Raw genomic sequence first — 15,193 nt, 5'->3', positions numbered from 1 at the left:
ATACATACATACACATATGGTTATCCTACAGTGCCACCAGGGCTCCTTTCATATTTGTGACACTAATGACCAAAACAGAATGTAACAGAAAACAAACTTACTTGTACACACAAGTTCATAACAACACTATCCGTGATAGCCCATACAGGGAAACAACCCCAATGCCAATCAACTGACAGAAGGATAGCAAAATATGACATATCTACACAATGGAATATTATGCCACAAAACGAATGAAGTCCTGATACATGCTACAACATGCACGAACATTGAAAATATTATATTGAGTGAAAGAAAACAGTCACAAAAATCTACACATTGTGTGATTCCACTTATATGAAATTTCAAAAATAGTTAAATTCATAGAAGCAGTAAAATTTATGACTTCCAGAGTTGGGGAAGTGGGATGGGTTTGTTTGGGTTTTAGTTTTTTCGGGTTTTTTCTGCAGATGATGCCAATGTTCCAGGGAGTTCCAGGCTGCCCTTGCTCTCTCCTTCACAGCATCTTCTCCTTTGTTCTGATTTTGGATGCTGCTAACCAACACTACTCTCAGTCTCCAGCAATGACAGTGGGTTGCTTTTTTTTTTTGGTCACATATCACATGCCTGGTTGTGGATCCACAAAGGAAGCAGCTACACAAAGACCTCCCAAGATTCCTCCTGAGCTCTCCCTGCCGGATTTGTCAGGTGGAAGGTGCAGTGATACCCTCTTCAATCCTCTGTTTCCCACTGGTGTCCCCTACTCCTGTTTAGTGCCTGAGGCCGACTTGTAGTCACTGACCCCTTACCTCATAGGGTTAGTGTGAGGCTAGCCCCTGTTAAGTCCTGGCTGACACAAGGGTCTTCCAACTTATTCACTCACACATTCATTTGCAGCATGTGTGGGGATACAGTGGTGGACAAGATGCCTTCCCTGCCTCTACCACAAGGGACAGGAGAGGCTCAGAGCAGGATCAGTCACCACATCCAAGCCAACCTGTAAAGTCACCCGAGGAAATGATAAGTGGGCATGGAAATTCTGTACAGACCAGGGCACACATATTTTGAGAAAAGCCAGAGCTAGACTGAAGGTCCAGAGCTGCTTCTGAAGAGGAGTGCAAACGCAAACCTGACCTTGTCACTCATCACACAAATCCTTCAATGACTTCCTTTGCACTTTGGATGAAGACCAAAATCTGTATCCTGGTCTGAACAGCTCGTTGCCTCTCAGTCTACAACCCCTTCCTTCTGTGCTTGGACACTGGGTCCACTGCTTCCGATGCAGGCTCTCTGTATGTGTGGGAGGCTCTTTCTCCTCCTGGCAGTAAGCACTTGAATCTCTCAGGACACCTGTCTGTCACTGTGCTCACAGCTCCATGTGCTTCTCTCCTGAGCCCTCACCCCTGCATGTCATGCATATATGCTAGGACCAGTCTGCAAAGACAGCTGTATGCTGCATGTCTGTGAAATGAATGAATGGACAAACCAATGGCAGGAGGAAGTACTGAAGGATGTCAGGGTTTGTGCCCAGAAACATGCTCTCATGTACTGGATCACAGGGTGGCAGCATAGAGTAGGAAGAGCCAGTTTGGAGATGACAGTGACTTCCTAGAATGCTGATGTCAGCTTCTCAAGTACTCAAAGTGGGCTGTGGTTGAACATGAACCCATGACCAACATACCCAAATATTAAATCCCATGTAAAGTAAAGCATGGGATGTGTGTGTGTGTGTGTGTGTGGGTGGGTGTGTGTATGATAAATTGACTGTTTTAGTTCCTGTGAGAAAATCTGCAGCAGGGCATTTGGGTTTGTGTAGGAAAATGTAGGCTGTTGAGGAATATAATTTATCTAATTTTGTGCATCTAGATTTGTGTGGTGCAGTAAATTACTTAATATGACCGTGCCAACTATTCATCATCTTGTGACTTCCATATAATGATTGAGTTGGACTATGAAAATAAGGAGGCTGTGGCTCACCAGGGGGATTGGCTAACCTGCTAACAATGCAAATAAGATACATGGAACCCTAAAGAGAGGACTGGTCAATTTAGCCATCCTATTAGGCTTCAAATAAATCATACTGGAGTCCTGTGTAGTATTGCAGGATAAGCATCAGATTGCTAACTGTAAGGTCCATCATTCAAACCCACCAGTCACACTCAGAAACTTTATACAGGGTTGCTATGAGTCAGAAATGACTCAAAGGCAATTAACAAAAACAACAACAGAAGCAGGAAAAGGAGACTTCACTATCACCAAGAAGAGTTAAAAGCAGAGCAAATACTTTGCACCAAAGGTCCCCATACTAAGAACTTTCTCCACTTAAGAGACAGAGAACTGTAACACTGGAGATGAAGAAAAGTGGTAGCAAGCACAGTACAATCCAGTGGCAGAGAAGAGGCAGCAGCAGAACCAGGAGACAGACACAAGATGGCTTTCCAGTCCATGGATTGAGGTGGCTACAGAGTGAGTACTGAGTCACAGAGAGAAAGCAGAGTATCTTTGGGCTGGTGGCTTATTGGTGAAATAGGGTGCTGTCCATGCATTTATTGGCAAAGCAAAAGAGCTTTGTAATACTTGCCTTGATGGAGACCAGACCTGAGTGCCAAGGATACAAGAGACACTTGCCTGTTGGCATGGCTAAGATGAAACTGTCCTTATCAAAGTACTATATGTATTCTGAATTGCAACCTGTTATTTCCCTAATAAACTCCTTAATTGTGAATTCTGTGTGGCCTTTGCAAGGAATTATTAAAATCAACAGAAAAGTGAGAGTGCCATGAGAGGGGCACCTTGTGTCAGAATTGGTAAAAAGATTGGAGGGAGGAGGAATGTTTGACCTCCACCTCATAGGAATCAGCCTTGGGTTGGGGATGTTTTCTCCTGCCCCTTGTGAAGTTAAACAAGGTCTGGCACCACCCCCACACCAGTTTCCCAATGTATGAGGCCTTGCACAGGCCCTGGAAGTAAAGTGCCTGCCAATCTGGTGCAGCTTTCCTCCATGAACAGAAGAGAGACAAGAAGTAGTAATTCAGTTACAGATGTGCTAGACACCCCTACTTACAGTAACCAAAATGCTCATCCATTTTAGTGTTTTACCTTGGTTTCTCCATCAGTTGTTGTTGTTGTTGTTGTTGTTGTCAGGTGCCATCGAGTCGGAACCGACTCATAGCGACTCCATCAGTAGGTAAAATAAATTTGGTTGTTGTTTTAAGTCAAAAGTCTGTGGTGCTTGGTTGTGGCAGCAACAAGACATTTATGTTGACACGCATGCTGAGCCTTCCATCCCTACTCCGCCAGCACTTCACCTGCCAACCATGGGTCCTGAGAACAAAATGTTTTATGTAATGAGAGCTTGAGCAAGGACTCACATTCAAAATTCCCTTAGAGCTGGAGCATGCTTGCTGAGTACTTTATATACATGCTAATTTAGCCCTCAACCAGCACTTAAAGATTAGCACTAATACTTTCTCTGTTTCAGATGGGGACTCAGTTACAGAGAGCAGCAGGCCTAAAACTGTCACTTTGTGCATGGTGGAGCAGTAATTTGAACCCTGTAATATGACTTGACAGCATGCATTCAGTTACCCAACTGTACACTATCTCTTAAGTTAAATACCACCCCAGTCAGACTCAACTTAAATCTTGTCCAGTCAAAGCAAAGCTAGACAGAGTCCTAATGAATCTATTATAGTCAGAGCTGAGAAAAGACTCACTAGACAGTTTGCCTGGGAATCACTACTTATAACGTCATTACAAATCTAAGACTGAGGCAGTGTGGGGCTTAGCCAAAGCAGATAAACATGAAAATCCCCTTTCAATCATCAGGGCTGGCCCTCCAGTTTCCCATGGTGAATCATGCATCTCATCTTTGGTCATGTTCTCCTGAGACAGGAAAACTGGCAAAAGAATCTGCAGAGACCTTGGCTACCAGGAGGAAAGCTGTGTCCTCTCACTGGGGTATGAGACCCTGTTAACCTCTGGAGATCTGTACGCATGAAGTGTGGCTCAGGGGTTTGAAGAGACAGCAGGGCGGTGGCATCTGGCCAGGTTGGTAGGACTTTAGTGGGACTATGGGACTCATTGCCTCTACACAGTGACAAGATGATCTGAAGTCAGAGCAAGGCTGATATCTGACTCTGCAACTTGCTAGCAGTGCTAACTTCCCCTACACATGAAACAGCTTTCCACTTCAGTCTTCTCATCTATAAATGGAGCCATAATATCTTGTCATATCTCATAGAGCTTGTGGGAACATAAATAACCTCTAAGCATAAGGTTTACACAGAACAAAGGTTCAACACTAGGTTAGAAAGTTTGCCTTGGAGCGCCATAACAGAAGTAACTATCACTCGTGGTTATCTGTGATTCTTCATTTTCAGGAAGGCTTTTATAAGCCTTATCTTCTTTGCTTCTTATAGGAGTTACCATGACTGTTCTCTCAACTGAATTTCAGAGGGGCCAAATGGTGCCTAAAGTATATATACAGTGAGAAGAAAGTTCAGACTGAGCACATGCCATTCTCTAATTGTCACGGGCAGAACTACTGTTTGAGGTTCCTGTGACTACTGCAACAAAGTACTATAAATTTAGTGGCTGAAAATAACAGATTTATAATCTTACAATTCTGGAGGTCAGAAGTCTGAAAGTCTCATTGGACTGAAATAAAAATATCATTAGTGTTATATTCCTTCCAGAGACTCACGGGGAAAATCCATTCTCTTGCCTTTTCCAACTTCTAAAGGCCACCTTTCCTTCCATATCCAAATCCAGTAACATACATCTCCAAATATCTCTTGGCTATGACCTCTTCTGTTGTTCTTTTCCACTTTAAAGGACCACATGTGTACAGTGGACCCTCTTGGACAAGTCAGGATAATCCTTTTATTTTAATGACTGATGACCTTAATTTAATCTGCAACATTAGTCTCCTCTTGCCATGTAACACAACATATTCACAAGTTCTAAAGACTAGGATAAGGATCCCTGGTAGTGGGTTATGAGTTGGACTGCAAACCACAACCTGAGATTACCATACATGACAATACCACCCAGAAATCAACTCAACCCAGACATTTGTTGTTGCTAAGTGCCATTCAAGAATCTCTGGTAGTGTAGTGGTTATGAATCGGACTGCTAATCTCACGGTCAGCAGTTCGAAACTACCAGTTGTTCCGCGGGAGAAAGATGAGGCTTTCTGCTCCCGTAAAGATTTACAGCTTCAGAAACCCTGTACAGTATACCTATGAGTCGGAAGCAACTCCACGGCACATAACAAGTGCCGTTCAGTCAGTTCCGACTGATAGCAATCCTGAATAGGGTTTCTAAGGAGCAGTTGGTGAGTCTGAGCCACCGACCTTGCGGTTCAAACCAACTTTGCTGTCTAGCACATTAACCCACAGTACTACATCAGAACTCCATTAACTTAGATGCAGAAGTATACAAAATAAAATAAATCTACAAGACTGAAAATAGGGCGCCAGAAATTTCAGTTTGTGACAACAACAAAACCACAAAGTAAAATGAGGGAATATATAATTACAGAACTTCCAAATGAAGAGAAGTCAAGTAGATATAAAGATGGAATATAAATTATTTCAAACTTGGAAAGAAATTACTAAATTATAGGGTAACTAACCTCAAAGAGCATCAATAAACTGTCTGCTATAAAAAGGAAAAATATATATGGTAATTTAAGAGAAACATTTAAAACAACAAAAAAATGATGTCAAGTGGTAAACTATAAAGGAAGCTGTTTATCCATTTCACCACCAATTGGTCAGTTTGTTGTGCAATGGTGGCTTGCATACTGCTGTGATACTGGAAGTTAAAACATCATCATTTCAAATGCCAGTAGGGTCATCCATGGTGGGCAGGTTTTGGAGGAATTTTCAGACTCAGATAGATTAGGAATAAAGACCTGGCAATATATTTCTAAAAATTAGTCAATAAAATGTGTATGGAACACAACAAAACATTATCTGATATGCTTGCTTTGGGCATGTGATCAGGAGGGATCATTTGCTAAAGGAACATTTTTGTCAACGTAGATGGCCAATAAAGCTGGGAGACCCTCACTGAGGTGCAATGACCATGAGGGCCTCAAACATACTAGTGATCTTGAGGATGGCACTAGATCAAGTAGTGTTTCTTTCTGTTGTACAGCAAATCTAATTTGTGACAGCACAGGGTCGCTATGAGTCAGTACCGACTTAATGACACCTAACAACAACAACATTCATCTATTAGAAAATAGAAAAACAACAGAGAAAGGATACAAAGTGGAAAACATAAAACATGTTGATAAAAGCATATATTTACATGACTGTAATTTGTTTCTATTTGTCTGCTAACAACAACAATAAGACCAAAAGAAGTCACTATGATACCTAAAGCAAAAATAAAATACAGTCATGCACAAAGGATGGCCATAAGAGCTAGAAACAGAAGACTGCTTGGGTGCCATCCAGTCAAATCTACTCATTGTTGTTGTTAGGTGCCACCCAGTCTGTTTCTACTCCTAATGGCCATATATACAACAGAATGAAACACTGTCCAGTCAGTCCTGTGCCATCCTCATAATTGGTATGTTTGAGCCCACTGTTGCTGCCACTGTATCAATCCATCTCATTAAACTCGTCCTCTTTTTCTGCTGACCCTCTACTTTTCCAAGTATGATATACTTTTATAGGGACTGGAACCACTTGATAATATGTCCAACGTACAAAAGATGAAGTCTGCCCATCTTTGCTTCTAAGGAGCACTCTGGTTGTAGTTCTTTTAAGACAGATTTGTTTGTTCTTCTGGCAATCCATGGTACTTTCAAGATTCTTCAGCAACACCATAATTAAAATGCATTGATTCTTCTACAGTCTTCTTCATTAATTGCTCAACTTTCACAGCATATGAAGGGATTGAAAATACCGCATCTTGGGTAGGTGCATCTTAGACCTCAAACTGATATCTTTGCTTTTGGACTCTATCAAGAGGTGTTTTGCAGTAGATTTGCCTAATACAGTTTGATTTCTTGATTGCTGTTAACATCAGCATTGATTTCAAACCCCAGAAAATTGAAGTCTTTCACACTACAAATTTTCTCCATTTATCCTGGTGTTATTTATGGGTCCATTTGTGAGGATTCTCTGTGTTTATACTTAGGTGCAATCCATACTGAAGGGTGTCGTCTTTGATCTTCATCAGTATTTTAAGCCATGTTTGTTGTCAGCAAGCAAGATTGTAGTCATCTGTATAATGTAGGTTGTTAATGACTCTTCCTCAAATCCTGGTGATAAATTCATCTTCATATATTCAGGCTTGTCAGATTATTTCCTCAGCATACAGATCAAATAAGTATGGTGAAAGGATACAACCTGACATACGCTTTTTCTGGTTTTACACCATTCGCTATCCCCCTGTTTTGTTTGAACGATTACAGGTTCCCCATGCACAATATTGTGTTCTGGAATACCCACTCTTCTTCCCAGTGTTATCCATAGCTTAGTTTGTTATGAGCCACACAGCTGAACAACATTGCATAGTCAATACTGCACAAGTAAACATCGCTCTGATATTCTCTGCTTTCAACCAAGATATATCTAATGTCAGCAATGATATCCTTTGTTCCGTGTCCATTTCTGAATCTGGCTTGAATTTCAGGGAGTTCTGTGTTGCTGCACTTCTGCAAGCATTTTTAATCATCCTCAGCAAAATTTTACTTTCATGTAATATGAATGATACCTTTCTATGATTTCTGCATTCTGTTGAGTCACCTTTCTTGGTAATGAGCATAAATATGAATCTCTTCCAAGTGGTTGGCCAGGTAGTCTTCTTCCAAATTTCCTGACATAGAAGAGTGAGTGTCTCCAGTGCTGCATCAGTTTGTTGAAACATTTCAATTTGTATTCCATCTATTCCTGGAGGATTGTTTTTTGTCAGTGCTTTCTATGCTGCTTGGGCTTCTTCCTTCAGTATCATCTGTTCTTGGTCATATGCTACCTACTGAAATGACAAAAACTATCAATTTTATTTTGGTACAGTGACTCTGTACTCCTTCCATCTTCTGATGCTTTCAGAATCAATCAATATTTTGTCCATATCCTTCAAATTTTGCAACCCAAGACTTGAATTTTTCTTCAGTTCTTGCAGCTTAAGAAATGCTGAGTGTGTTTTTCCTTTTGGTTTTCTAAAAGCCAGTTGTTTGCACATTTCTTTATAATATTTGACTTTGTCTTCTCGAGCTGTCCTTTAAATTTTTCTGTTCAGCTCTTTTATCTGTTCATTTCTTCCAGTAGTTTTAGCTTCTCTACATTCAAGAGCTTGTTTCAGAATCTCCTTTGACATCTGCTTTGGTCTTTTCTTTTTCTCCTGATCTTTTAATGATCTTTGGTTTCTTCACACAGGATGTTTTTGATATCATTCCACAACTCTTCTGGTCGATGGATATTACTGTCTAACGCATCAAATCTGTTCTTGAGACAGTCTCTATATTCAAGTGGGATATACTCAAGGTCATGTTTTGGCTCTCATGGACTTGTTTTAATTTTCTTCAGCTTCAGTCTGAACTTGCATATGAGCCACTGATGGTCTACTCCTCTGGCCTTGTAGCTGATGATCTTGAGCTTTACCATCATTTCTTTCCATGAATGTAATCAATTTGATTCCTGTGAGTGTCATCTGGTGAGGTCCACATCATCTTTTATGTTGTTGAAACTGGTATTTGAAAATGAATACATCATCTGCCTTGAAAAATTCTCTCATGTGATTTCCAGCATTATTTCTATCACTAAGGCCTTATTTTCCAGCTACTTATCCTTCCTCTTTGTTTCCAACTTTCACATTCCAATCACCAATAATTATAAATGCATCTTGATTGCATGTTTGATAAATTTCAGACTGAAGGAGTAGGTAGAATTCTTAACTTTCACCATCACTTGTGCTAGTAGTTGTCTCATTAATTTGAATAATAGTGGTATTAACTGGTCTTCTTTGTAGTCATATAGGTATTATTCTATCACTAACAGCATTGTACTTCAAGACAGATCTCAAAATGTTCTTTTTGACAATGAATGTGATGCTATTCCTCTTCAATTTGTAATTCCTGTCATAGCACATCATATGATTATCTGATTCAAAATGGCCAATACCAGTCCATTTCAGCTCACTAATGCTTACCACGTCAATCTTTATACATTCCATTTCATTTTTGAAAACCCAATTCCCCTAGATTCATATTTCATACATTCCATCTTCCAATTATTAATGGATATTTGAAGCTGTTTTTTCTCATTTTCAGTGTGTCATATCAGCAAATGAAGGTCCAAAAGCTTAATTCAATCCATGTCATTAAGGTCCACTCTGCTTTGAAGAGGCTACTCTTCCCAGTCAGATTCTGAGCTCCATCAAACCTGAGAGGCTCATCCTCTAGCACTATATCTGACAATGATCCACTGCTAATCATAAGGTTTTCAGTGGCAAAATATTCAGAAAGAGTTTACATCTCCTTCCTTCCTAGTATGTCTTAGTCTAGAATCACCTCTGAAACCTGTCCGCCATGGGTGACCCTGCTGGTATTTAAAATTCTGGTGGCATAGCTTCTAGCATCGCAGGAACACACAAGCCACCACAGTATGAGAAATGGATAGATGAGTGGTAGTTCTGACTCATGGTGGTTCATCTTTACAGGAGCAGACAGCCTCATCTTTCTCCTACAGAATAACTTATGGGTTTGAACCACTAATCCTTGAACTTTCGGTTAGCTGCCCAATACTTAATGCACATCAATAAAAAGAAGCAGCAATGAAGAACATGATCAGGGAAGCAAGAGGTTCTTAGGACATTTTCCTCCTGTATATAACAACAACATAGAGGTCAGAGGAAATGCAAGAGAGCCAGTTAATTTAAATTTCAGATAGGCAAAAAATGATTTTGTATTATAAGTGTGCCCACATATGACATGGACATACTTTTGCTTAAAAAAAAATTTCCTTACTTATCTGAAATTCAAGTTTAATTTGGGCCTCCTGCATTTTTATTTCTATATCTGGCTACCATAACAGTGAAGTTCCTAGTCTCAGAATGTACAGGAATTTGCTCTCTGGAAGTGAAATGATTTGCAACAAGCTAGGGCAGAAGCAGAACTGAGCATGCACCTCCTGCCTTTTTACCTTTCCTTTTGCTCCAAGGAATGTGAGTTTTCCTACCTAGATCTCTGTGGTCCCTCTACCCACTACCCAACCTGCTATTCTCCCACTTTTTTTGTAATAGCTGTCACTGAGGTCACCATGCTGCAACACAGAACACTCATGAAAGCTTACAGTGCATCTTGTGGTCATACCTAGGAATAACACCAGGGATGGTGGGGCAGTGGTTAAGGTTCTGCTTCTAACCAAAGGAGGTCAGTGGTTCGAACCCACCAAGCTCCAATGGAGAAAGATGCATTAGTCTGCTTCCATAGAGATCTGGAATCTTGGAAATGCTATGAGGCAGTTCTACTCTATGGGGTCTCTATGAGCCGTACTTCAACTCTCCAGCAATGGCTTTGGGGTTGGGTTTGGGAGAACCAAAGACCCCTAGTGAGTGTTCTGGTCTCATTTGACAATATTTTTGAGATGGAGAAGTCTTGCCTAGGGGGCATCCAGCCACCATGGTATGCTACAGAACTGAGCTAAGCTCCATGCCTTTCTCCAGCTCCAGAGCCCAGCAGCCTTACAGTGTTTTCTCTCAAGCTCTCTTCTCCTTCAGATATGGCATCATGAAGAACCCTTTAAAATATTAACAACTGGAAGACAATGGCAGCCTTCAAATTAAGAAGACCTGGGAGCTTCTCTCTACAATGTCTTGTATGTATGCACCTCACATTCCGAAGACCTGTGGAGCATGTGCAGTGATTTTCCTCATTAACCAGTAAAGCTAAAAGCAGTTTTTGTTTACCCACCTGCCCACCCACTCACAACTCCTGCATTGAGTGCCCTCCTAACCTGGACCTGAGCTTTTGCTTCAGTGGGGTTTTCTAAAGGCTAGTATCATGCTGCCCTTGGATCCAAGAGGCCAGGTGGTCAAGGATGGTGGGTGGCCTCCACTCAGGCTCTGCCTGCTGCCCAGATAACCCATGAGTCTCTTAGCAATTGAGGCTAAGATGATCAGGTGATAGGCATCTCCATCAAGCCAGAAGGAATTCTCACAGGAAAAAACATTTCAGGCTTCTGATGTCTGCTCTGCCCTCCTTTTGTGGAGTTGCCCAGGGTGACTCAATCTGCACGGGGCCAACAGAAGCTGGTGTTGTCAGCATGAAATCAGGTCTTATTTTTCACCAAATAAGATCCTTGGATGAGTCACTATTAATTCTGGGAAATAATTAACTTCTTTGAAATATTAGGTTAGTACTAACATCTGCCAATTTCTCTAGAACTCTATGGGAAAATACAAGGTCTTGTTCATTACAATTAAACACATAACAGAACTCTTGATGAGACGTCATGTTGACAGTTGAAGTTAGAAATGTGACCACTTGTATTGTTGAACTATATTAGTGATTTGTGATGGTTGTAAAGTTTTGAAGACTTTAAAACTTGTTTCACCATATGTTATGCCATTTAATCCTTTTGGATGTCCTCGGGGCAGGAGGTGTTGCCTCTGCTTTCTGAATAAGGAAGTAGAAACACAGAAAGCCTGAGTTTGGCATGGGTGAGTGAGAAACCCTGGTATACTGCCCTTCCAGGACCACTGGCTAATGTGGAAGTTGGGACATGCCATCCCACATATTCAAGAAAATAGGACTGTACCCCTTATATTCCGGAAGCCTGTTCTGGGAGTCAGAGGGATGGAGGTGCCTAAACTATGTGGCATTATTGAAGCATCATGTCAGCCAGAGTGAAGCTCAGAGTCCTAGATTGAATACTGAGCACTCATGTGCTCCATATTGCCAGCATCCGCTGCCTTTTCTTCCTCATACAAGTCCCCACCCCAGGCTCCTACCATTTCTTCCCATAACCATTTCCTCTAAAATTGTTAGGACTTACTCGATAATAAAACTTCTGAATTGCAATTGAATCAGCTCCAACTCTTGATGACCCTACAAATAACAGAACAAAATGAATTACCCTCACATGCCCCAAAAAACTTATTTGTCCTATAGCTTCTTTTTTGGAAACAGCATACTAATATAATTCTTCATAGATCACTCTTCCCACATGAACTCTTCATATGGTTCTTTCCATGTTAATAATAGAAGAGCTAAGATTCATGAGAAATTATTACATGTCAAACATTTATTATATGTTTTCATTTTATCTTAATAGTAATCCTATGAATTGGTGGTAGTGGTGGTGCGCTGTCAAATCGGTTAAAAATTATAAGACCCTGTAGAAGATTTCCAATGCTATAAATCTCTATGGGAGCAGAAAACCTCATCTTTTTCCCATGGAATGGCAGGTAGATTTGAATTGCTGACCTTACAGTTAGCAGTTCAATGTGTACTTACTACGCCAAGACTCCTTTATCCTATGGATCAGTTATTATTATTATCCCCATTTCACAGATGTAAAATTTGATGTTCCAGAAGGTTAATGGACATTCTGGAGCTCACACAACTAGCAAAGGATGTCACTGGAGTGTGTTAAAGGAGGTTAACTGTAGCTTATCCAAGACCACAGTGACCAAATCAAGAAACTTCAGAATTCATCAATAATCCCAATATAGAAATGATTTCTAACTTCTCCTCTTGTTTCCTGTTATCTAGTGAAATTTAGTTCCAGAGTCAATAAATGTATTATTTGAAAGGAAAATGAAAACATTCCAGAAGAACATTTGGGTATAATTTCAAGCCAGAAAGAATACAAAGATCACTTCACAAGGAAGTTCTATGATGAATAAACTCTTCACAGAAGAAGAAGGAGCAGCAAAAATAAAGCTGGATTTCCTTGGGATCACTTCAGCTCTTTATAATTCTAACTCTCAGTTACTAACAAAATATGCTTCCCAGCTACCCTTCACCCCACACAGTTTTATCAAACAGGAGACTATGGGAGCCTTTGCCAAAATTGATGTATTACTTTTTTCTACGGACTCATGAACTTTGATATTGTTCTTTCAAGGAATTTTTAGAAAATAAAGAAAGCTTTCCAGAATTCAAGATTAGGTAACAGGCACTTATAATCTTTGTCCCTCTTTTCTACAAAGAACTCCAAAGAAGCAAAGAAGTGTTTTTAAAACCAGAAAGATAAGAAAATCTTTTTTAAAAAATCTAAAATGAAAGCAATATCAAGAAAAATAGCTCAATAAATAGGAAAAAACAGGAAGTGACTATTTGCTCATCTGTCTTCTACGGTGTTTGCCAGTCTTGGCATTTTCTCTTTGCGTCAGTCCTCATTCATAGGGTTTGCATTTCTCAGTCCTCATTCATAGGGTTTGCATTTCTCTGGGCTCTTTCTGCACTGGTCCACTCCCCTGCTAACACTCCCCCAGGGGAAAAAAAAAAATCCACCAGAACAGTTTCATATAGTATCTACTTACAGATGATCCCCAAATTTATAGCTCTAAATCAGACCTTTCTCTTAGGTTCCTGTTCCCAATATTGGTGTGGCACTGTAGGGTAAGCACTGGACTGCTAACCACAAAGTTGGCAGTTCAAATCTACCAGTCGTTCCTTGAAAACCCTATACAGGGTTGTTATGAGTTGGGACCAACTCAATGGTACTTTGGAAATGACAACCTAGTATTTCCTCTTGTCATATTTTCCCAACCAAACTCCCATCTTGGTCCACACTGTTTAATAACTCTCCCTTATCCTCTGCTTAAAGTTCAGACACCTTAATCTGCCTCTGGAGTCCTGGTGTGGTGCTGTAGGATAAGCACTAGACCACAAGGTCAGTGGTTTGATTTCACCAGCTGCTCCTCAGACACCCTATACAGGGTTGCTATGAGCCAGAACTGACTCAATAATATTTAACAACAATATGTCTCCAATGTCTTCCTTGATTTGCAACCTGCCTCCACTCCAGATATGTATCCCACAAGTCAAGTTACAGAGATAAGGAAATCCCTAGTCTTCTCCAGTTTTCTCATGCCATGCATTTACACATGTTCTCCCTACTCTCTTGGCCACTGTTTGCTTGCTCTTTTCACCAAGTTAATGCTTATTCTCCCTTTGTATTTCATGTACAGTACACCAGATCCCTGGGAAGACTTTGTGTCAACAGTGCCTATACTTACACTCATCATAGTAAGCCTGACACTACTTATAATATGCATTTATTTGCCCTTTACCCAATAACCTGTAGACCATTTGGACCAGGCAATATTTACTGTGTTCACAGAGCCTGGTACATACCAAGAAATTATGAGATGTAGTTCAGTTATGTGAATGAGAAATAAATAGAATGAATGAATAAAGGATCATTGATTTCTAGTCAGATCACATTTCTTACTGAGCACCTACTTTGAATAGTAGGAAGTGTTCTAGAAAATTATACGTCACACTATGGCATTTGTGCCCCTAAAGGTATTCATTCTTCAGGTTCTAGAAAGACTTAAGAGTCATTGGATAAACATTATATTACTTCCCAGAGGATTAACCAACAAGATAAGTAGCAATTAGCCTACTGGTCTGAAACACTATTTGTATAATAAAGATTTTAAAAGATAAAAAAAAAGGCCTATAGATATTTTTACTTTTGCAGCTGGCTACACACTGCAGATCACCCAAAGGGCTAGTTTAGTTCTGGTTTAGCTAGTTTAGCTCAGTTCAGTCTGTCTGGATCCTTCTCTGGGTAAGTTTGAGAAGTTTTTTCTGAGGTAAAATTTTTAACACTATCCCCAAGCAATAGGAGTTGAAAGCTGTAACCTTTCCCAAGTCAAAACAAGCACAACCCTCTCACTGACCACTGGCTGAGAACAAAAGTGGAGTCAACTGGGCGGAGTTACAGGGGATTTAGAAGCCCTGGTGTGGCGCTGTGAATTAATGCGCCAGACTGCGAAGCTGTTTGATCTGCAAGGTTGGTGGTTCAATCTCACCAGCTGCTCCTTGGAAAGCCTATACAGGGTTGCTATGGGTCAGAACTGACTCAGCACTTAACAACAACAACAACAGATTTAATGAGGTGAATTTTGCCACTTAGAATCTACAAATGTAATATATTGAGATCACTCCGACACAGTAGGAATTCTGGCTTTCCACAAACAACTGTGATTTAGGTAAGCTAAAGCTCAGTTAATTAAC

This window comes from Chrysochloris asiatica, unplaced genomic scaffold (genome assembly GCF_000296735.1).
Source record: "Chrysochloris asiatica unplaced genomic scaffold, ChrAsi1.0 scaffold00036, whole genome shotgun sequence".
NCBI lineage: Eukaryota > Metazoa > Chordata > Mammalia > Afrosoricida > Chrysochloridae > Chrysochloris > Chrysochloris asiatica.
Note: the sequence above shows the minus strand (reverse complement) of the source record.